General features: G+C 44.7%; 1 protein-coding gene across 7 annotated transcripts in view; it reads right to left on the bottom strand.

The window, feature by feature from the left end:
• The window catches only part of PLEKHA1 (pleckstrin homology domain containing A1), a 53,908-nt gene extending 41,450 nt beyond the window's left edge, over positions 1–12,458 (bottom strand). For 3 of the 7 annotated variants that reach the window (XM_040254941.1, XM_040254943.1, XM_040254938.1), the window contains exon 1: positions 12,152–12,458. The gene's annotated coding sequence lies outside the window, so the exon portion shown is untranslated. Of the gene's footprint in view, positions 1–11,445; positions 11,762–12,151 lie in introns of those variants that run through there. The other 4 variants (XM_040254945.1, XM_040254940.1, XM_040254944.1 and 1 more) reach the window with 2 other exon arrangements.
• Between the last annotated feature and the right edge of the window lie 10,405 nt (positions 12,459–22,863).

Genomic DNA, 22,863 nt, shown 5'->3' with positions numbered 1-22,863 from the left:
GGAAAGAAACTGGAGGAAGAGCCTATAGACTAAAAGAGCTGAAAAGACATAATAGCAACAGGTGGACCTTATTTAAATCTTGTTAATAACAACACTGGTTTATCTAAGGAAACTGGATATTTGAATACTGCCTCAAGATATTAAGGAAATAGCTAATTTTTTTTTCCAGTGCAATGACATTGTGGTTATATTACTAAGAAAATGGATCCTTATAATCTAGAGATATTTATTCACACAACGTGTTACCTGAATAATCTGGAAGGAGGGAAGGATAAAGGAGGGATGGCCCAGGTTGATATCTGTTGGGGCTAAATGCTGGGTACTTGTTATACCATTCTGTCTACTTCTGTGGATATTCACAGCTCTTCATTACAAAAAGAAAAGTTCCCCCCAAAATCTATACTGCACAGAGATACCATTTCTCATCTATGAGACTGGCAAAAATTCAAGTTTGATAATACGCTATAATAGTAAGGCTGTGAGCAAATAGGAACTCTCTTAAATTGCTGGTGGGAATGCAGAATGGTACAGCCCTACCAAGGTGAATTTGGCATCACTGAACAAAATCAAATGTGCATTTCTCCTATGACTGACAATCCTACTTGCTACTGTAATTCTGAAACTTTTTTATTTAAATGATAGTACTTCATGTACCTCAACAATAGGACAATGCAAACATATTGATGCTATGATTATATTTAAAATAAAACAATTTTTATTTGCTATTAGGAATCTGAATTTTCACAGTAAAAGAAAAAATATACAAATGCAACACAAAAGGAAAAATTCTACACAATGCATCTGAATTAGTATGATGGAACGCTATGACAAACCTCAGTTCAGTTCAGTTCAATCCCTCAGTCATGTCCAACTCTTTGCGAACCCATGGACTGCAGCACCCCAGGCCTCCCTGTCCATGACCAACTCCCAGAGTTTACTCAAATTCATGTCCATTGAGTCGGTGATGCCATTCAACCTCATTATCCTCTGTCGTCCCCTTCTCCTCCCTCCTTCAATCTTTCCCAGCATCAGGGTCTTTTCAATAAGTCAGTTCTTCGCATGAGGTGGCCAAAGTATTGGACTTTCAGCTTCAGCATCAGTGCTTCCAATGAATATTCAGGACTGATTTCCTTTAGGATGGACTGGTTGGATCTCCTTGTAGTCCAAGGGACTCTCAAGAGTCTTCTCCAATACCACAGTTCAAAATCATCAATTCTTTAGCGCTCAGCTTTCCTTATGGTCCAACTCTCACATCCATACATGACTACTGGAAAAACCATAGCTTTGACCAGACAGACCTTTGTTGGCAAAGTAATGTCTCTGCTTTTGAATATGCTGTCTAGGTTGGTCATAACTTTTCTTTCAAGGAGCAAGTGTCTTTTAATTTCATGGCTGCAGTCACCATCTGCAGTCATTTTGGAGCCCCCCAAAATAAAGTCTGACACTGTTTCCACTGTTTCCCATCTATTTGCCATGAAGTGATGGGACCGGATGCCATGATCTTAGTTTTCGGAATGTTGAGCTTTAAGCCAGGTTTTTCACTCTCCTCTTTCACTTTCATCAAGAGGCTCTTTAGTTCTTCTTCATTTTCTGCTATAAGGGTGGTGTCATCTACATAGCTGAGGTTATTGATATTTCTCCCAGCAATCTTGATTCCAGCTTGTGCTTCATCCAGCCAGGCATTTCACGTGATGTACTCTGCATATAAGTTAAATAAGCAGGGTGACAATATACAGCCTTGATGTACTCCTTTCCCTATTTGGAACTAGTCTGTTGTTCCATGTCCAGGTCTAACTATTGCTTCCTGACCTGCATATAGGTTTCTCAAGAGGCAGATCAGGTGGTCAGGTATGCCCATCTCTTTCAGAATTTTTCACAGTTTTTTGTGATCCACAGTCAAAGGCTTTGGCATAGTCAATAAAGCAGAAATAGATGTTTTTCTGGAACTCTCTTGCTTTCTCCATGATCCAGCAGATGTTGGCAATTTGATCTCTGGTTCCTCTGCCTTTTCTAAATCCAGCTTGAACATCTGGAAGTTCACAGTTCACATACTATTGAAGCCTGGCTTGGAGAATTTTGAGCATTACTTTACTCTTGAGAAACCTATATGCAGGTCAGGAAGCAACAGTTAGAACTGGACATGGAACATCAGACTGGTTCCAAATAAGGAAAGGACTAGGTCAAGGCTGTATATTGTCACCCTGCTTATTTAATGTATATGCAGAATACATCATGAGAAACGCTGGGCTGGAAGAAGCACAAGCTGGAATCAAGACTGCCGGGAGAAATATCAATAACCTCAGTTATGCAGATGACACCACCCTTATGGCAGAAAGTAAAAAGGAACTAAAAAGCCTCTTGATGAAACTGAAAGAGGACAGTGAAAAAGTTGGCTTAAAACCCAACATTCAGAAAACGAAGATCATGGCATCCGGTCCCATCACTTCATGGCAAATAGATGGGGAAACAGTGGAAACAGTGTCAGACTTTATTTTGGGGGGCTTTAAAATGACTGCAGATGGTGATTGCAGCCATGAAATTAAAAGACACTTACTCCTTGGAAGGAAAGTTATGACCAACCTAGATAGTGAAGTCGCTCAGTCGTGTCCGACTCTTTGCGACCCCATGGACACCAGGCTCCTCCATCCATGGGATTTTCTAGGCAAGAATACTGGAGTGGGTTGCCATTTCTTTCTCCAATCAACCTAGATAGCATATTGAAAAGCAGAGATATTACTTTGCCAACAAAGGTCCATCTAGTCAAGGCTATGGTTTTTCCAGTGGTCATGTATGGATGTGAGAATTGGACTGTGAAGAAAGCTGAGTGCCAAAGAATTGATGCTTTTGAAATGTGGTGTTGGAGAAGACTCTTGAGAGTCCCTTGGACTGCAAGGAGATCCAACCAGTCCATCCTAAAGGAGATCCAGGCCTGGGGGTTCTTTGGAGGACTGATGCTGAAGCTGAAACTCCAATACTCTGGCCATCTCATGCGAAGAGTGACTCACTGGAAAAGACCCTGATGCTGGGAGGGACTGGGGGCAGGAGGAGAAGGGGACAACAGAGGATGAGATGGCTGGATGGCATTACCGACTCGATGGACATGAGTTTGAGTAAACTCCGAGAGTTGGTGATGGACAGGAAGGCCTGGCGTGCTGTGATTCATGGGGTCGCAAAGAGTCGGACATGACTGACCGACTGAACTGAACTGATCTTACTAGTGTGTGAGATGAGTGCAACTGTGCAATAGTTTGAGCATTCTTTGGCACTGCCTTTCTTTGGGATTGGAATGAAAACTGACCTTTTCCAGTCCTGTGGCCAATGCTGAGTTTTCCAAATTTGCTGGCATATTGAGTACAGCACTTTCACAGCATCATCTTTTAGGATTTGAAATAGCTCAACCGGAATTCCATCACCTCCAGTAGCTTTGTTCTTAGTGATGCTTCCTAAGGCCCACTTGACTTCACATTCCAGATGTCTAGCTCTAGGTGAGTGATCACACCATCGTGATCATCTGGGTCGTGAAGATCTTTTTTGTATAGCTCTTCCCTGTAGTCTTGCCACCTCTTCTTAGTATCTTCTGCTTCTGTTAGGTCCATGCCATTTCTGTCCTTTATTGTGCCCATCTTTGCATGAAATGTTCCCTTGGAATCTCTAATTTTCTTGAAGAGATCTCTAATCTTTTCCATTCTATTGTTTTCCTCTATTTCTTTGCACTGATCACTGAGGAAGACTTTCTTATCTCTCCTTACTAGTCTTTGGAACTCTGCATTCAAACGTGTATATCTTTCCTTTTCTCCTTCGCTTTTGCTTGTCTTTTTTTCACAGCTATTTGTAAGGTCTCCTCAGACAACCATTTTGCCTTTTTGCATTTCTTTTTCTTGGGGGCAGTCTTGATACCTGTCTCCTGTCATGAACCTCCGTCCATCGTTCTTTGGCACTCTATCAGATCTAGTCCCTTGAATCTGTTTGTCACTTCCACTGTATAATTGTAAGGGATTTGACTTAGGTCATACCTGAAGGGTCCAGTGGTTTTCCCTACTTTCTTCAATTTAAGTCTGAATTTGGCCATAAGGAGTTCATGATTTGAGCCACAGTCAGCTCCCGGTCTTGTTTTTGCTGACTATATACAGCTTCTCCATATTTGGCTGCAAACAATATAATCAATCTGATTTTGGTATTGACCATCTGGTGATGTCCATGTGTAGAGTCTTTTCTGGTGTTGTTGGAAGGGGGTGTTTGCTATGACCAGTGCATTCTCTTGGCAAAACTCTATTAGTCTTTGCCCTGCTTCATTCTGTACTTCAAGGCCAAATTTGCCTGTTACTCCAGGTGTTTCTTGACTTCCTACTTTTGCATTCCAGTCCCCTATAATGAAAAGGTCACCTTTTTGGGGTGTTAGTTCTAGAAGGTCTTGGAGGTCTTCATAGAACTGTTCAACTTCAGCTTCTTCAGCATTACTGGTCGGGGCATAGACTTGGATTACCGTGATATTGAATGGTTTGCCTTGGAAATGAACAGAGATCATTCTGTCATTTTTGACTTTGCATCCAAATACTACATTTTGGACTCTTTTGTTGACTATGATGGCTACTCCATTTCTTCTAAGGGATTCTTGCCCACAGTAATAGATATAATGGTCATCTGAGTTAAATTCACCCATTCCAGTCCATTTTAGTTTGCTGATTCCTAAAATGATTCCTGCCCATCAGAACAAGACCCAGTTTCCCCCTCAGTCATTCTCTCCCATCAAGAAGCTTCCATAAGCCTCTTATCCTTCTCCATCAGAGGGCAGAAAGACTGAAAACCACAATCACAGAATACTAACCAATCTGATCACATGGAGCACAGCCTTGTCTAACTCAATGATTAACTATGAGCCATGCCATGTAGGGCCACCCAAGACAGACGGGTCATGGTACAGAGTTCTGATAGAATGTGGTCCACTGGAGAAGGGAATGGCAAACCACTTCAGTATTCCTGCCTCGAGAACCCCATGAACAGTATGAAAAGGTGAAAAGATAGGACACTGAAAGATGAACTCCCCAGGTCGGTAGGTGCCCATTATGCTACTGGAGATCAGTGGAGAAATAACCCCAGAAAGAATGAGGAGACAGAGCCAAAGCAAAAACAACACCCAGTTATGGATGTGACTGGTGACAGAAGCAAAGTCCGATGCTGTAAAGAGCAATATTGCATAGGAACCTGGAATGTTAGGTCCATGAGTCAAGGCAAATTGGAAGTGGTCAAAGAGGAGACGGCAAGAGTGAACATTGACATTTTAGTAATCAGCAAGCTAAAATGGACTGGCATGACAAACCTAGACAACATATTAAAAAGCAGAGACATCACTTTGCTGAGAAAGGTCTGTATAGTCAAAGCTATGATTTTCCCAGTAGTCAGGTATGGATGTGAGAGTTGGACCATAAAGAAAGCTGAGTGCTGAAGAATTGATGATTTTGAACTGTGGTATTGGAGAAGACTCTTGAGAGTCCTTTGGACTGCAAGGAGATCCAACCAGTCCATCCTAAAGGAAATCAACCCTGAATATTCACCAGAAGGACTAATGCTGAATCTGAAGCTCCAATACTTTGGCCACGTGATGCAAAGAGCTGCTGACTCAGTGTAAAAGAGGCCGATGCTGGGGAAGATTGAAGACAAAAGGAGAAGAGGGTGGCAGAGGATGAGATGGTTGGATAGCATTACTGACTCCATGGACATGAATTTGAGCAAACTTCAGGAGACAGTGGAGGCATCTCACGCTTAACAAACTGGGTGCAGATATACCCTCTCAGCAATCTGTTCCCCTCTGTCCTTCCCATCTCAGTGAACAGCCACTCACTTCTTCCAGCTGTTCAGGCAAAATTTGGAGTCACACTGGATCAAGACTTCTCTCGTTCCATGTCCAATCCATAAGAAAATCCTATTTGCTCCATCTTCTAAATACAGCCAGAATCCCACCACTTCTCACCAGATGCATTGCTGCCATTCTGGCCCAAGCTACCATTACCTCTCAGCTGGATTATTCCAAGGGCTCCCGCTTCACTCCATTCTTCATAAAGCTGTCAGTGATCTCATTAAAACACATAGTCAAGTGTTTATTCAATATTTGCAAGTAAACATTCATTTGATTTAATCCTTATAACAACAATTTTACAGATGAGAAAACCAAAGAATTTTTTGTTTAACTTTTTATTTTGTATTGGGATATAGCTGATTAACAACGATATGACAGTTTCAGGTGATCAGCAAAGGATCTCAGCCATACATATACATGTATTCATTCTCCCCTAAACTCCTCTCTCATGCAAGTTGCCAAGTAACATTGAGCAGAGTTCCAAGAGTCTCTTAGTTCCATGACCAGGGATTGAACCCAGGCCCCCTACAGTGGAAGTGTGGAGTCCTAACCATTGGACCTCCAGGGAATTCCTTTCTCTAAGATCTCTTCCAAAGTACAGAAGGTTTTAAAAATAACTTGGCCAAGGTCACACGATTAAGAAGTAGCAGAGCCAGGATCCAAACCAGGGGAATATGGCTCTAAAGCCCATGCTCTTCAATACTGTATGTCACTCTGCTCAAAAAAACTCTGCAACTTCAGCTGCTTATTAGAATTACCTGATGCCTAGACTAGAGCATCCAGACCAACTAAATCAGAAACTCTGGAGATGGGATCTAATCATCGGTACATTTTTAAAGCTCCCCCAATAATTCCCATGTTTGGCCAGGATTAAGAATCATTGTTTTAATTCAATCCCATCGCATTCAAAGTGAAAACCAAAGCTCTTACAAAGATACACAGGCTTCACCTACCCTACTCAACCTGTCCCAACCCCCCTTGATTAGATACACATCTGGCCACTGGATGCCTACTACACTAGACAAGCTCCCCACTCAGAGCCTTTTCACTCAAATATCACTCTCTCAGTGAAGCCTTCTTGACATCCTATCGAAAACTGAAAATGCTCCAAATTGTCCTGCCACTTCCCATCTCCCTTCCCTGCTTCATTCTTCTTCTTAGTATTTATTGCTAACAAACAATATCATTTATTTATTTATCTATTTCTTGTCTGTTTCCCGACACTGGAAAGTAGGCTTCATGACAGCAACATTTTTATTTTTCCTATTTACTATTGCTTTTCCAGTGCTTAAAACAGTGGCTGGAATATGGAAGGGACTAAGTAACAATCTGCTGAATGAAATATTAAGGAATCCATAATCATTGCATCAAATATTAACATTTAAGTTTCCAAACAGAAAGCTCCTTTTTCCTCATCTGATGAGAAGTTGTTTAGATTTAACTGATTTGCTTAGATGATGGAACAGATAAAAGTGTATTATTAAAACCACCACAAAGTCTATCCTTCAGATTTACTTGTGCTCTTAGGAGTGGTTAGAGCATACAAACACTCATAAATTGACGCACACAGTTGAAAACACTTCATCAGTCAGGAACCATGAAGTGAGTAAAAAATAAAAACAAAACAAAAATCAGAAAGAAAGAAAAGAAAAATTAAATTCTGCACAGTGAAACTTCATGAGGCCCACAGGATTTCAGTACTGTTTGCTGATTTGAAGTTGAGTGGAAGTAGTCTTGTCCCAAAACTGCTGACAAACACAAAGCCAAAGATATATACACATCAAGGATCAAACATCCGTGAAGTCTGGCACCAACACCCGCCCCCACACACACATACAACTCAGGGCTGTGGTACTCTAACCAATGCCTTACCATCATTCCACTCTATACAATCAGTTCACAGAAGACGGGAAAAAATGTAAAGTATTCCAAGTGTTCAGGAAGAACACGGGGAAATGAAAATGCTGTCTACCCACAAACTGTGGAAGGGGGCCCCAAGAGAATCATTCACCAAGATTAGAAGCGCCCACGAGGAGAAGAGAGCGTCACCTCATTCTCCAGTTCAACGTCGGCTTATGAGGGAGACTGAGTTACTGTCCCCCTGTGTGAGCAGGGGGACAAAGAGAATTGCTGAGAAATGGCAGGCAGCGCACAGAAAGGGAGCAGACTTAAGCAGCCTGCATGCTGCCATCTGACATCAAAAGGAAATAAGCTTCCAGTGAGTTAAGTGAAAATTACAGAATGTAGCTGGACTTGTCTTTCTGTTATCAAAAAATCTGGGTGGCAGAGTGAAACCTACCTCATCCCCAAACACTCATGCCAATCAGCGGGCAGCCTGAGAGGACAGGAACAAGGAGGACAGAGTGTAGGTTGGTAAAGGTCTACCCACAGCAAATTTCATATCCAGGGACTGTGCAGTGGGGAGTTTCCCTGCAAGATCTCACCAAAATTTCCCGTTTGGAAGCCTACCAGTCAACATTAACAGCCTGCCATTGTTAACCAAGAGAGAGCTTTATTAAGATGGTGAGAAATAGCTGCCTTTTCCCATTTTTCTTCTAACTAGTCCCTGTCCAAATAGACCGACAAAGAGGAAAAATAGGTATCCAGGGAGCATGCAACACCACCTCCCCACTGCTAGTGCTTCGGGGATGAAGTGGCCAGATACTGGGGTAAAGGAGAAGAGGGGCTTTCATAGACTGAAGGTCTAAACTGAAACAGATTAGACTGGAGCTTTTAAAAGCTATAAATGATAGAAAAGCTACCACTTGCCCATGGAGTCATGAGGTAGCAAGAGGGAAGATCCAACAAAGCATGGTTGAAAGCAGTCAACGGTAAAAAATATTAAGCCTTAAGTCTGGTTCTCACCAAGCTCAGACTGCTCAATAACCTGAGGACACAGGGAACAGCATCACTGCCCTCACTAATGAGAGGCACACCTGATGTGGAAATTCCCAAGGGGGATTTACTGTACCCGGTAAGACACTACATTAGAAGTCCTCTGAGAGTGCTTCCAATTCTAAGTGTCTGTGACTCTCCTTTCTTCAGAAAGAGGTTAAACTTCCTGAATCCAGAATCCAGATCTCAATGGTTAAACTATTAAAGGCGAGGTTGCCCAACAGAGTAAAACCACAACTTTTTGAACAATAAAACTCTCAGACTGATAAATCTGATAAGAGTTTCATGAAGGAAAAAATAAGACTTCAATATTTTTAAAACTCTCATGACTTAAGTAGACTTTAGTGTTAAAAAACATCCTAAATGACTTTGATTTTCCTTTATATTCAACAGAAATTCCAGTTCAAAGAACGTTTACAATATAAAATCCTCAAAATACCATCTTCCTGAATCAAAGCAACTCAGCTAATCAAAGGCTTACCAAAATAAACAGCAAACACATGTTTGCTTAAATATCTTCTAGGAATTACAAACTCACAAGTTCTTTATCATACAGCAGCTGCTAGGAAAAGAAATCACTCAAATGGTTTGGTGTTCCCCATTAAGCACAACAAAGTCCTATGGCTATAGCAAATACCAACAATTTTTATTTTTATATTTGAAAAATCCTACACTTTTATGTTTCTAAAAATAATTAAGCATTACAGACAAGTGTCTAAAGCCACAGAAAGTTTCTACTCTAAGAACTCTTTCCTGATACCAGTCAATACTTTTCCAAATGCTATAGACTTACAAATGCTCAAAAGAAGTAAAGCTAAATTTTCATATTTATCTCCTACCAAAGCCATTTTATTGTATTACTGTAGATCTAAATGTGAGGCGAATCATTTTGAAATTTTAAATCAAATTTTAATTATTATCAAAAGTAAAATGCTCAAGCATGTAAAAAAGCAATATTTGTATATTACCTCAGTGCACAACTTTGGCAGTTACTGCCACAGAACTTGGAGTTTTCTTATAAAAGCAGAATATAACTACTGTCACATCTGACTAATTACTACATTTTGTTCAGAAAACTATTTATCTCCCTCATTCTTAAATGACAGTTATTTAAACAAGAATATTTAACATCAAGCAGTGCATCAATGTGAAAGCCCAAGTTAAATTACACTAATAAATTACTTCACAGATTTTATTCTGGATTACAAACTGTCATCAGCAGAAGTAACTGTGGGTTTGGCAGTAGGGATGTAAAAACTTTCAGGCTTAAGTAAAAGTCTTATTTTTTTAAGGTGCATTAAATGTTTTTTGAGAGAACAGCCCTATAAAAAGATAAAATGTTTCCACCTTTCCCAAGTACTTTTCAAGGAGTCTTCAATATCACATCCTATATATTAACAATCAACCTGTGAGTATTGCCCACAGTGACTTTTTAAAGAAAATAACTCAATGCTATTCTTAATGTCCTTAGACAATTCTAAAAAGGTCCTTCCGGCTTATGAACTCATAGCAGTTTCCTAACAATTGTTTACTTATCCTGTTTCACTGTCTCTCCTAATCTATGACAAACTCAAATTTACACACCAGTTCTTTCCTATTTTGCTATGTTGCTAAAACTTAGGAGAGGGGGGATACAAACCTGCTACTTCCCGGGTTTACCCAAAGCAACAATAAAAATACTAATTAACAAGATAAAGTGAGGTAGAAAGCAGTTTCATACAAATCACGTCTTCTCAATGTCACAAAAGTTATCCTCTGCTTACCACAAAGTCATGGCCATATCCTTTGATATGGGTATAGGCTTCAAGAGAACCCTGTCAATAGATACACTGTAGGGTTTACAGCTCTACAAAACTGACTATTAACTCAAATTCTGCTAAGCTTAAATATTCTTGTTTAAATCTACAAATATTCTAACATGTCATTTCCCCTGGGGAGACATGACCAAATTAAGGAATATTTTAAACAAACTCTTTGGGGAAATATTTTTTGCCACAAACATGTTAATATGAAAATTTGAGTATGAAAAAAATAGGCTTTTTATTCAGAAAGAATCTTACTATTTTTTATAACAATTCTTCAAAGTCTTTTGCAAAGAAAAACAGTTTTACAAAATTACTTTTTCAAGTTTTTGTCTGAATCATATAAAAGAGTACCCAAATTTTACTGAGAAGTATTTCAATGGCATTAAACTAACCCAGAAAGTTTGGAAGCCGAGTGCCTGGGGGAAATAAAGCCGACTGATCAGTAGTTCCAGGATAAAAGACTTAAAGTATAAACCGCATAGTGCGCTATTGGTTCCAGTCATTAAGCACACAGGAAATAAGATTTTTCTAGTTGAAAAACTAATTCACAAACGGCAATGGGTTCGTTAAAGCAAAGAAAATCGTAACAAAACTGAAAACGATCAATCGTAAAGTAAGAAAACAAGCATTATAAGACTGGAAGGTGAAATAGGAGGGGGAAAAAATGGCACAAATTGCCTGCCTATATCTTCTATAACTTCCTCTTAGATCTGCCCCCAAACAAGAGCGATCTAGTTTCATTGCTGAGGTGCCCAGCGGGGTCAGATGCTCTGCCGTGGGGCACAACACAACTAGAATTCCACCAAACACCACTTTCATTATGACAACACTCTCCCCTCTGATGGTCTGTCCAGGACGGTCAATAGAAAGCATTCGAAAGAAACCACAAACCATTCAAGCAGGTCCCAGAGCGGTGCGACTGGCAGCTGCTGGCCTCTTAAGGTTTCAAGACCTGGCTTCGCCTCCTCCGTCCTACCTGCGTGACCCTGGACGAGTCACTTCCAACTTTTTCCACCCTATGGTCATTGCACCACGAAGGTGCGAGGGTAAAAAAAAGCACGAATACTGCAGGATGCCGGCGGGGAGACACTGGGCGGAGTCGACTTCTGACTCGGCGAGTCCTAAAGCGAAAGCGCAGGAAAAAGAATAGAAAACCGTGCCCAAGCAGCTGAGCACCCCCTCCGGGGGGTGGGGGTGGGCACAGCCCCGAAAGTCACCCCCGCTCGACAGGCGTCGCCCGCCGGGAATCCCCACCACCACCCCCGACAGCTGGGCCAACCGGGAGGCGAGGGCGCGACGGTACTTCTGAACCGAGCCACCGCAGAGCTCCTCGGCGACGGCCGCCCGGGGCGCTCCCCACACCCTCCTCGGCCGGACGCCGCCGAGGGCCGAGGTCAGGAAAACAATGAGGGCTCGGGAGCTGCGCGGGAAGAGAGACCCCCGCCGCCCCTGACCTCGCGCGCGCAGGTGAGCCCGGGCCCCCCGCGGCCTCGCCCAGGTGCAGCCGCGCTGGCCGGCCGGCCGACTCCGCCTGAGGAGGCGCCTCGGGGGGCCGGGAACCCCGCGCCGCCGCCCGCCGCCGTCGCCCCGCACTCACCGGCCCCTCAAGCCTCCCAGCTTTCGCTTCAGTAGGCGCCGCGCTCCGGGAGCCCGGCCCCGCTCACCCCTGCCCCGGCGCCGCTCCTCACACTCCTCACGCCGAACTTCACGGGCGGCCCTCGGCCCCCGGAGCACCCGCACCGCCACGGTCCTGGGAGCGGGGAGGGGGGGTCTCCCACACGCACCCACAGCTGCCGGGAGCGGCGCCCACGACGGCCCGCCCGCGCACTGCGCACGCGTGCCCGCGCCGCTTCAGCCCCCCAGACGGCGGCCGAGATTCCGGAGCGGGCACTCCCAGCCGGCGGGGGGAGGACTACAAGTCCCAGCAGGCACCGCGCGGACCCCCGGAGGCGTGGCGGGCCGGGCTCTGGGCGTCTCCTGGGTTCCAAGGGGAGGGGCGCGCGCGGAGCTCTGGGCCCTCGCGCTGCGTTGCATCCTGGGATCCGTAGTTTTGGAGGAACGCGCGGCTTGGCTCGCTAGTGGAGCTCAGGGTTCTCTTGTGTCACCGCCGAGAAATTCCAGGCACAGGAATCTTTAAAAATAGGCTTCATTCGCGGCAGACAATTTGTTTGCAAGCAATCCCATAAATCAGTCCGGGAAATGTAAAATTCACAGGCTGCTGGGTGACCTGAGGGAAAAAATGCTTTACCAGCTCTTCATACCAATTCTTTTTTCTCCTAACAATTTCTCTCTCCCTAGAACTAGCTCCGCCTCCTACTTAGTAGGACAGGAGGCTTAGGGAAACTTAAAGAATGATTAGTCAAAATTCAGTTAGTCGATATTCAGTTAGTTGTCGGGCTGGAACATAGATGTCTTATCATAAATATTTATTCGTAAACCTACCATGCCATGCCAAATCCCTTGAGAGGCATTAGGCACACGCTTGAGGGTCGTCCTGCCCTCAGGGAGCCTGCGGTTAGTAGCTAGTCCTTAAACCTGTAGGATAAACACAGCTGTTTAGGAAATGGAGAAACCAAGCAAATTAAAGAGATAGTTGGGACGAGTTTCTCAGCAGTTAGGCCTGTGCTTTAGAGCCCACGTGCTACTGAAGCCCTCAGGCTATAGAGCCCTTGCTCCACTCCACAAGAGAAGTCACTGAAATGAGAAGCCTGCACAGAGCAACCGGAGAGCAGTCCCGACTTGCCTCAGCTAGAGAAAAGGAAGACCCAGCACAGCCAAAAATAAACAAATAAAATTATATATTTAAAAAGAGAGCGATGGGGGAGACGGAGAGGTTCTTTGGACCGGATGGTCAGGGAAAGCTCTCTGAGGAAGTGAACTTTGAGCTGAAACCTGAGGGGGGAAAAAAATCATTCAGGCACGCAAAGAGCTGGCAAAGGATTACATGCCACGGCTTTCGCAGCACATGGCACACATTAGGCTCTCGATAAATATTTGTTCCGTTTGTGTCCTTCTTCCTTTCCCTCTCCTGCCCAGCCTTAGATCACATCCTTCCCCCATCAAAATCTTTAGCAACACCTTTCAGAACATCCTTCCTTATGTGAAGATGTCCAAGAGACAAATCAAGCTGCTGGGACAAAAGGCACAAGGTGCCTGCGGACGAGCCTGGTGACACGGATGGAACCTTGACGACTTAACCCCTTCTTTATTTGTGAACTGAGTCAAAAGTCTCAGCACTTGGCCTGGCCTCCTGACTCAATTCGGTTTATGAGGCAGAGAACCAGATTTGGAGTTTGCCTTCCTTAGGATCCTTGAGGGAACTTAGGTATTATCTCATCTGAATCAGAGGTGGAGTTAAAAATAGCCCTAGACTTACCTGTGGACATTCCCCTGTGTGACCTTAGTGAGACTCTACCCTTCTGATGCTCAGTGACCTCAACTGCTCACCTTCCAAAATGTTCTCAGAGTCCTCTAAGCTGATAGAGAGGAAAATGCTCTTTAGACTTCATGGAATGGTCCCACCCTGGCTCTTTCAGGCTGCTTGTCTTTCAGCATTTCCAAGATGACTGTTCTGTTATCTTTTGAGAAACCTTAGCTGGGTCGCCTTGCTGACACCTGTCTTCCCAGGGCCGCATTTCCTCATCTTTACAATGGTTGAAAGGCTTTGGCATCGTCGTAGTTTATAAACTGGCCAGAGCTATTTCCTTTTGTCCACACAGTGGGTTTTATTTTTAACTGAATGGGTGGCTAACATTTAAAAATAGGGAGATTTCACCAGATGTCATTTGCCTGATCTCTCTGGACATTTGAGCTTGTTGTCCCTGGCTAGAGAGTCTAGAAGGGTCTCCAGCTCCAGAATCCTAGAAGATTCTAGACTGGACATATTTAAACTTAAGAAAAATATTCCTTTGTTTATCTGAAATTCAAACTTAATGTCTTGTGTTTGACCTGAAAATCCTAGCTCAGAGATCAGACCACTAAAGCGGAGAGCTCTCACTTCCTCCAGATGGGACCCAGAGCAAATCTTTCTCCTGATGGTTATTCTCATTTGACATCATTGACTGAGTGGTTTTAAATTATTCCTTTGCTCTTTTTGGGTAACAAGCCCCAAAGGTGGTTTGATTCTGACAGTCACCTTTACAGACAATGAGGAAAAACAGAGAGGTGACTCAAATTGCCTAAAGACACACAGCAAAGTAAGCCCAGGGCTACTCTGAGGCTGCAGTATAACCAGAACCTGTCAGCATCCTTCTGTGTGGAAGGCTCTGGATCAGCCAGTAAACATGACGGTTCCCTCTCCCCCCGCTCCCCCCCCCCAAAAAAAAAAACAGAAAAAAGAAAAAGAAAAAACAAAACAAAAAAACACTCTCTGCTTTTCCTCCAGTCTTTTTTTTGGATGGAGAGGTTCATTACATAACAGTGCTTTCAGTGTCATTTAAAAAAAAAAGTATGTGGAATATTCCCTTGTTGAAATTACAGTCTGGGAGCAAACCAAGAACATTCAGGACCCACAGACAGCACTGAGGAATGCTGGAATATTCCATGGATACTTGTCATCTGAAGAAAAAGGAGAGGAGGAGTCTGGATTCAAGAATCTGCAGTTTACCTTTAAAACATCCTTGCCATCACCATCATCATGCCTTGCAGGTGTATAGCACTTGTTTCCAGCAAAAATATTTATTAAGCCCCTCCTGTATACTTACCTGCTGGGCTGTTGATCCTCCATATAGACTTTAGCTCCTTTGACAGTGCAAATTAAAACAGTGAAGAGAAGTCAGGAGAATAATGCAAAGTCACACAAAGAGACCAAACGCTTGACTTTTCCTCCTTTCGCAGACACTTTGTAGCTCTTTCTCTGCTCTATTTTTTTCTGCTTTGTTTTTCTCTTCTTAGCAATGATCACATTCCCACAGATTATATATTTTACTTATTGATCTTGTTTATTCTCCCTGTGTTGCACTAGAATGTAACATTCACACCCCCAGGGATTCTGTTTTCTTTTGGTTTGTTTTTGGCCGTGGGATGTGGCATGGGGGATCTTAATTTCATGACCAGGGTTCACCCTTGTCCCCTGCAGTGGAAGGTACAGAGTCCTAACCACGGGACCACCAGGGGATCCTCAGTGCCTAAAGTAGAAATATCTGTTGAATGATGGATACCATCAGTTCTCTTCATGGACAGAGTCAGAATCAGAAGTTAACATGAAGGAGCAACTCCAGAAGTAAACTTCTGTTTTTACTAAAAATCAGAACTAAGAGACACCAAAATGCAAACATGAATCACACATTCTCTGAACCCAGCATTTATCCTTTCCTATCCCCTTCAGAAACTGACTAGCAGAGAGTGAAAGACAGTTCTTTCCTATTTTTCAGTGTGAAAACTCCCCTGGGATGGGAGTTGTGGGAGTTGCTTTTGAGGTCAAGGAGTCAGAAGACTCTCCCGCCCATGTACCTTGTCTCAGCCATGCCGTAGGAAGAGTGATTCTCAGTCATCACCCTGGATGGAACAGGATGAGGTGACCTGTTCAAAATACAGATAAGGTGACTGATTCTCCTTCTGGAGCTAATTTTTGTGTCCTGGGGGAGGACACAAAATCCTCCTTCAGGGAGGAGCTCTAAGGGACTGCCCATATGTCATACTTACTGAAGTTCAAGAACAGGATTTCCAAACAGCTCAGCAACCAACCTGAATTCCAGGCCCACAAAGGGAAGAAAATTGAGGGTTGGAGAGGATGACTGCCTCCAAGATGTTTGGAAAGCAGGACCACCTGCCCTGGGTGCACTTTCCTGCCTTAGGACAATCAGACAACAAAGAAGGAACCTGGCGTAGAATATCACCTGATGCCAGAGGAGCCCTGAGGGTCCCCAGCAACCCCTGTGATCTCTGGGGTCTGGTGAGGTCCCAGCCCCATCAGACACCCCAGTTAGGTCATGCATTAACTATCCTGACCACGTGTGGCAGGTCTGCAATTCGGATAAGCCCCCAAATTGCAGAGCACACAATGCCTGCATCTCCCAAACATGTGGACTCTTGCTCCAATGTAACATGAAAACTTGCAAAGGAGGGTGTTCTGAAGCCAAAGTACTTGTCCAGGGTCATAACCTCAGTAGCTAATTGCCACATTGAGGTGGGGAACATTCTAGAAGGTGAAGGCTCTTTCCCGACAAAGCTGGGGGAGAATTTGGGAATGAGTCCCTCTTGGGCAGTGGAAATTCCTCCTCAGACCCTTGCCACTCACCTGTCTAAGGCTAGCTAAGGCCAGCTCAGGTCAGAGGCCAATGGTTTCTCTCATCCATGTTGCCATTTGTCAGAAGAATGTTTCCGTTCAACAAGAACGAATGCCTCAAGCGTTCAGGAAGGCTGACACGTGCTGCCGTGCTGTGACCCCCAGGGGAAGAGAAGCAGATGTCACGGCTTCCACCAGCTGATCCTGTGGACACCAGGAAAGACAAGCAAAAACCCTGGTCTCTGGAGTCCATCTGAGCTGACTAGCCATGACCTTGGGCTTGTTACCTTATTTCTCTGAGCCTCAACATTTCCTCAACACCTATCAAATGGAATTGGTAACAATTTCTACTTCACAGCCTCATCGTAAGTCTTAAGTGGAATAACACATGTGAAACTCTTAGCCGAGTGCCTGGCACATACTACTGGCTCCATCAATGTGATCTTGTTTGGCCCACTTCCTGAGCCTGTCTGAGCAAGGCGGATGACACATTCGGAGTCTCTCGCCTGGGCAGTGAGTACACTCTAGAATTATTTCAGTCGCTGTGAACCACACACATAGCTGGATGACTGAGGTAGAAGTGGTCATTCTGGTCTAAGACCTTGGGGAATTCAATATGGCTGGGGAGCAGGGCCGTGTGGATATGGTGCTGGGGAAATAAAAAGGGCCTGATTTGGAAGGACCCGGGATGCCAGTCTCAGAGGATGTGATGGCTTATTTTATGCATCCACTTGACTAGGTTAAGGGATGCTCAGATAGCTGGTAAAACATTATTTCTGGGTGTGCCAATGAAGGTGTCTCTGGAAGAGACTAACATTTGAATCCGTACACTGATTCAATATCACCTTCCCCAACATGGGCACCATCCAGTCCATTTAAGGCCTGAATAGACCAAAAAGGCAGGGGTAGGGTAAATTCACTCTCTCTACTTGAGCTGAGACATCCCTCGTCTCCTGCCCTAAAATGTTGGACCCCTGATTCTCAGGCTGTAGGACTCAGATGGAATGACACCACTTTTTCCTGGTTCTCCAGCTTGTAGACAGCAGATAATGGAACTTCTCTATAACTATGCAAGACATTTCCTATAACAAATATCCTCCCATATCTATGTCTGTATATGTATCTATCTATCCATCCATCCATCTCCTGTTTGTCTCTCTGGAGATCTCTAATACAGGGGAACTTCAATTTGCTTTCCCAAGCGCTCTTTCCACCCTGCTTCTCCTGGCTACAAAAATAAATAAATATAAATAAATTGACAAGAAAGATTAGAGCAGGATTGTGATGACTTCATCATTTCCCATCCTCTTTGCTCCTTTAGAAATCTTTCACTTATACCTAAAAACTGGAACCACCGCTCCAAGCCCTTCCCCCATCCACAGTCTTAACAGCAGAGCAACCCTAAAAATAACTTGCCTTCCCCGACCCCCTGGCATGTAAATACGCCTTTGTTTCCGGCTGGGCATTTAATAACTGTACTTTATGGTGAAACAAAAGCTGTAATCAGAGCCCAACAATGGAAGCTGCAGTCAGTGCTGAACAATACCCAGAATTCCCATGGTGATCCCCCATCCGCAGCTGTGAGAACCAGAAGTCTCAAGCATGGATTCCATTCACAATTATTCGCCTGGTCCTAGTCCCACTGCGGCTTATTCGAATCCCCAGCTTTCCTGCCTCCTCGGCAGGGCTTTTGAGAAGCTGAAAAGGGATGCCAAGCCTGGGCCCCTGCCAAGAGCAGCCCATGCAGGTGTGCACGTGGGGCTGGCCCTGAGAAGTCTGCACAGTTGCAGGGGGACAGGGCCAGACTGCCCCGAGGCTGGAGACTTCAGCAGCTGTCTCTCCACCAGCAATTCATGCAAGACTTCCTTCCGATAAAAGAGAGCTTTACACTGATTTTCTTATCCAGCACTGCAGTCTGTGCAACCAAGGGTAAGCCTGGCAGCTGGCTTCTTCTCCTGCAAGATTCAAGCCCTAGAACCTCAGAGAGAAGTCTTTAAAAGGGACCACTCCAGTGAGTCTTAAGCCTTGTTGCATGTCAGGATCACTGAGTACTTTAAAATATTTCTTAGGACGAGACCCCACCCTAGACCGATTGAATCAGAATCACTGGCAATAAGGAATTGACCTTAGCATTATTTGTTTCTTCCTTGTTTTTCTTTGAAAAAACTTAAATATGTTTTTTTCCAGTAGTCATGTGTGGATGTGAGAGTTGGGCCATAAAGAAGGCTGAGCATAGAGGAATTGATGCTTTCGAACCATGGTGCTGGGAAAGACTCTTAAGAGTCCCTTGGACTACAAGGAGATTAGACTAGTCAATCCTAAAGGAAATCAACCCTGAATATTCATTGGCATGACTGATGCTGAAGCTGAGCTCCAATACTTTGGCCACCTAATGCGAAGAGCTGACTCACTGAAAAAGACTCTGATGCTGGGAAAGACTGAGGGCATGAGGATAAGGGGGCAGCAGAGGATGAGATGGTTGGATGGCATCACGGACTCAATGGACATGAAGTGAGTGAGTGAAGTCGCCCAGTCATGTCCAACTCTTTACAACCCCATGGACTGTACCCTACCAGGCTCCTCCATCCATGGAATTTTCTAGGCAAGAGTACTGGAGTGGGTTGCCATTTCCTTCTCCAAGGGATCTTCCCGACCTGGGGATCGAACCCGGGTCTCCCGCATTGCAGGCAGATGCTTTACCATCTGAGCCACCAGGGACTCCCCAGTGGACATGAGTTTAAGCAAAGATATAGTGAAGGACTGCTGCTGCTGCTGCTAAGTCACGTTAGTCATGTCCGACTTTGTGCAATCCCATAGATGGCAGCCGACCAGGCTCCCCCGTCTCTGGGATTCTCCAGGCAAAAACATTGGGAGTGGGTTGCCATTTCCTTCTCTAATGCGTGAAAGTGAAAGTGAAGTCGCTCAGTCGTGTCCGACTCTCAGCGACCCCATGGATTGCAGCCTACCAGGCTCCTCCGTCCATGGGATTTTCTAGGCAAGAGTACTGGAGTGTGTCACGGAGTCGGACATGACTAAGCAACTGAGCAACAACAACGATTACTTAAACACTATATTGTGGGCTGAATGAGTCCCTCCAAAATTGTACATTAAAGCCCCCATCCCCAAGGTGACTGTATGGGAACTGGGGTTTTTATGGAAGTAAATAAGGTAAATGAGGTCATAAGGATGGAACCCTGATCCAATAGCGTTAGTGCCCATACAAAAAAAGACACCAGGACTTCCCTGGTGGTCCAGTGGCTAAGACTCTGTGCTCCAAATGTGGGGGCCTGGGTTCGATCCCTGGTCAGGGAAATAGATTTCACATGCTCCCACTAAGAATTTGCATGCTGCAACTAAAGAGCAAAGATCCTGCATGCTGCAACTAAGACCCAGTGCTGCCAAATAAATAAATACTAAAAAAAAGAAGAGACACCGGAAAGCTCACCTTCTCAAAATGTGAACACTCGGTGCAAAGGTGACTGTCTTCAAGTCAGGTCAAGAGCCTTCACCAGGAATTGAATCAGCCAGTGCCTTGATCTCGGACTTCCAGTCTCCAGAATTATGAGAAATAAATTTCTGTTTAAGCCATCCAGTCTGGTATTTTCTTAGAGCAGCTGGAGCTAAGACATATAGTAAAGTCTGCAACTCTTAAGCATACAGACCAATAAACTATGTAACCACCATCCAGATCAAGATACTACATTTCTAACACCCACAAAGGCTCCCTATGCCAGCTAGAGGTAATCACTCCTCGATTTCTATCACCCATAGATTAGTTTTGCCTGTTCTGGAATGTCATGTAATTGTAATTACATACTATTTTGTATACTCTTTGAAGTCTAACTTCTTTTGCTCAACATCCTACCTGTGAAATTTATCTATGTCACCGTGTGTTGTAACAATTTGCTTTTTTTTTCCTTGCTATGTAATGTTTCATTTTATGAATTAAGAACAATTTATCTATTCTCCTACAATAATAGGATAATAATAATATAATAATAGGTTGTTTCCCCTATTGTTTCTTTTTCCTTGTTGCTCCCTCTGCCCAAAATGGCTCTTCCCTCCAGCTTCATTCCACCCCTTGATGTCTTACAAATAAAACCTGCCTACTCTGACAGGCAAGCACGAAGACCTCAGGCAAAACTCATTGTCTCTGAGAACCTTTCTGACCTTTCAGAGAAATGAGCCTCTCTCCTCTGGGACCCCACTGCTCTCCAGTTTGAAATTATTTAGGGGCATCTCTGTCAAGGGACCATGACTTCCTCAAGGACAGGTACCATGTCTTAATTATCTCGATAATCTCAGCCCCCAGCACCGTGGCCTGGAGATAGGAGGGGTCAAGAAATAATGACCTGGGAACTTCCCTGGAGGTCCAGTGATTAAGTCTCTGTGCTCCCAACGCAGGGGGCACAGGTCCAAACCCTGGGTAAGAAACAGATCCTACATGCCACACAGTGCAACAAAGAAAGAAAAAAGAAACTGCCAAAGTGTTTTCAAGAGTGGCTATACCATTGTACATTCCTACCAGCAATAAGGGGCTTCCCTGGTGGTGCTTCCCAGATGGCATCATCAACTTGATGGACATGAGTTTGAGCAGGCTCTGGGAGTTGATGATGGATGGGGAAGCCTGGAATGCTGCAGTCCAGTTCAGTTCAGTCCCTCAGTCATGTCCGACTCATTGCGACCCTGTGGGCCTCAGTACGCCAGGCCTCCCTGTCCATCACCAACTTCCAGAGCTTACTCAAACTCATCCATCAACTCCATCGAGTCGGTGATGCCATCCAACCATCTCACCCTCTGTCATCCCCTCCTCCTCCTGCCTTCAATCTTTCCCAGCATTAGGGTCTTTTCCAATGAGTCAGTTCTTCACATCAGGTGGCCAAAGTACTGGAGTTTCACCTTCAGCATCAGTCCTCCCAGTGAATATTCAGGACTGACTTCCTGTAGGATGGACTGGTTGGATCTCCTTGCAGTCCAAGAGACTATCAAGAGTCTTCCCCAACACCACAGTTCAAAAGCATCAATTCTTTGGCGCTCAGCTTTCTTTATAGTCCAACTCTCACATCCATACATGACCACTGGGAAAAAACATAGCTTTGACTAGACAAACCTTTGTTGGCAAAGTAAAGTCCCTGCTTTTTAGTATGCTCTCTAGGTTGGTCAAATTTTTCTTCCAAGGAGCAAGCGTGCTGCAGTCCATGGGGTCGCAAAGAGTCGGACACAACTGAGTGACTGAACTGAACTGAACAGGTGGCACTAGTGGTAAAGAACCTGCCTCCCAATGCAGGAGACGTATGAGATGTGGGTTTGATCCCTGGAGAATCCCCGTGGACAGAGGAGCCTGGCGGGCTACACTCTATAGAGTCACAGAGTCAGACACGACTGAAGCCACTTAGCACACACTCACGTAACAGCAATAAATCAGTGATCCGGTTTCTCAGGGGTACACCACCCAGAAAAGAAATAATGACCGGTTTCTGGGAGGCTGGACTCCTGCCAGGGACAGTGGGGACACCTGGGGACAGACCTGGCTTTGGGAAGAGTGCCTGGCAGGAACTCAGCATGCTCCACGAAGGCACCTGACAGGAAGCCCCAGTGGGAGAGACTGGGTGTGGGCATGGCTTGCGGCTGCCCAGGACTCACTGTTGACAGTAACCCCAATGTCCTAAATCCAAGCCCCTGGCTTAACTTGGGATGCCGAGCCCCACATGGCACCTGTGGAAATGAGCTCAGGAAGCTGGGAGGACAGAACCCTGAGACAGGGTGTCAGTGGGCCCTCAGCTCTGAGGACTGGGGGCTCCTAACTCTGACATGGCCCAGAACTCTGTCTTAAGAACTGCCACGTGGCCCCCAACCCTCATGATTGCCACACCCCTTCCAGTAGGACATTTGGCATTACCCAGGACGCTGGGTGAGTGGAATTCAGTGGACTTCCTGCTGCAGGGTTCCTTCTTCTGATTTCTCTCTTGTCCTTCACTTACATCACTTAAATAAAGCTACCGATACAGTTCTTAATTCTATATGGCAACCCAATAGCATGACTTAGAAAGCCCAGTCTCTGAGTTAACAGCTCTTCAACAGTT

This window comes from Oryx dammah, unplaced genomic scaffold (genome assembly GCF_014754425.2).
Source record: "Oryx dammah isolate SB20612 unplaced genomic scaffold, SCBI_Odam_1.1 HiC_scaffold_14, whole genome shotgun sequence".
Taxonomy (NCBI): Eukaryota; Metazoa; Chordata; class Mammalia; order Artiodactyla; family Bovidae; genus Oryx; species Oryx dammah.
The sequence above is the reverse complement of the archived record's forward strand: the minus strand, read 5'-3'. Positions and strand labels throughout refer to the sequence as shown.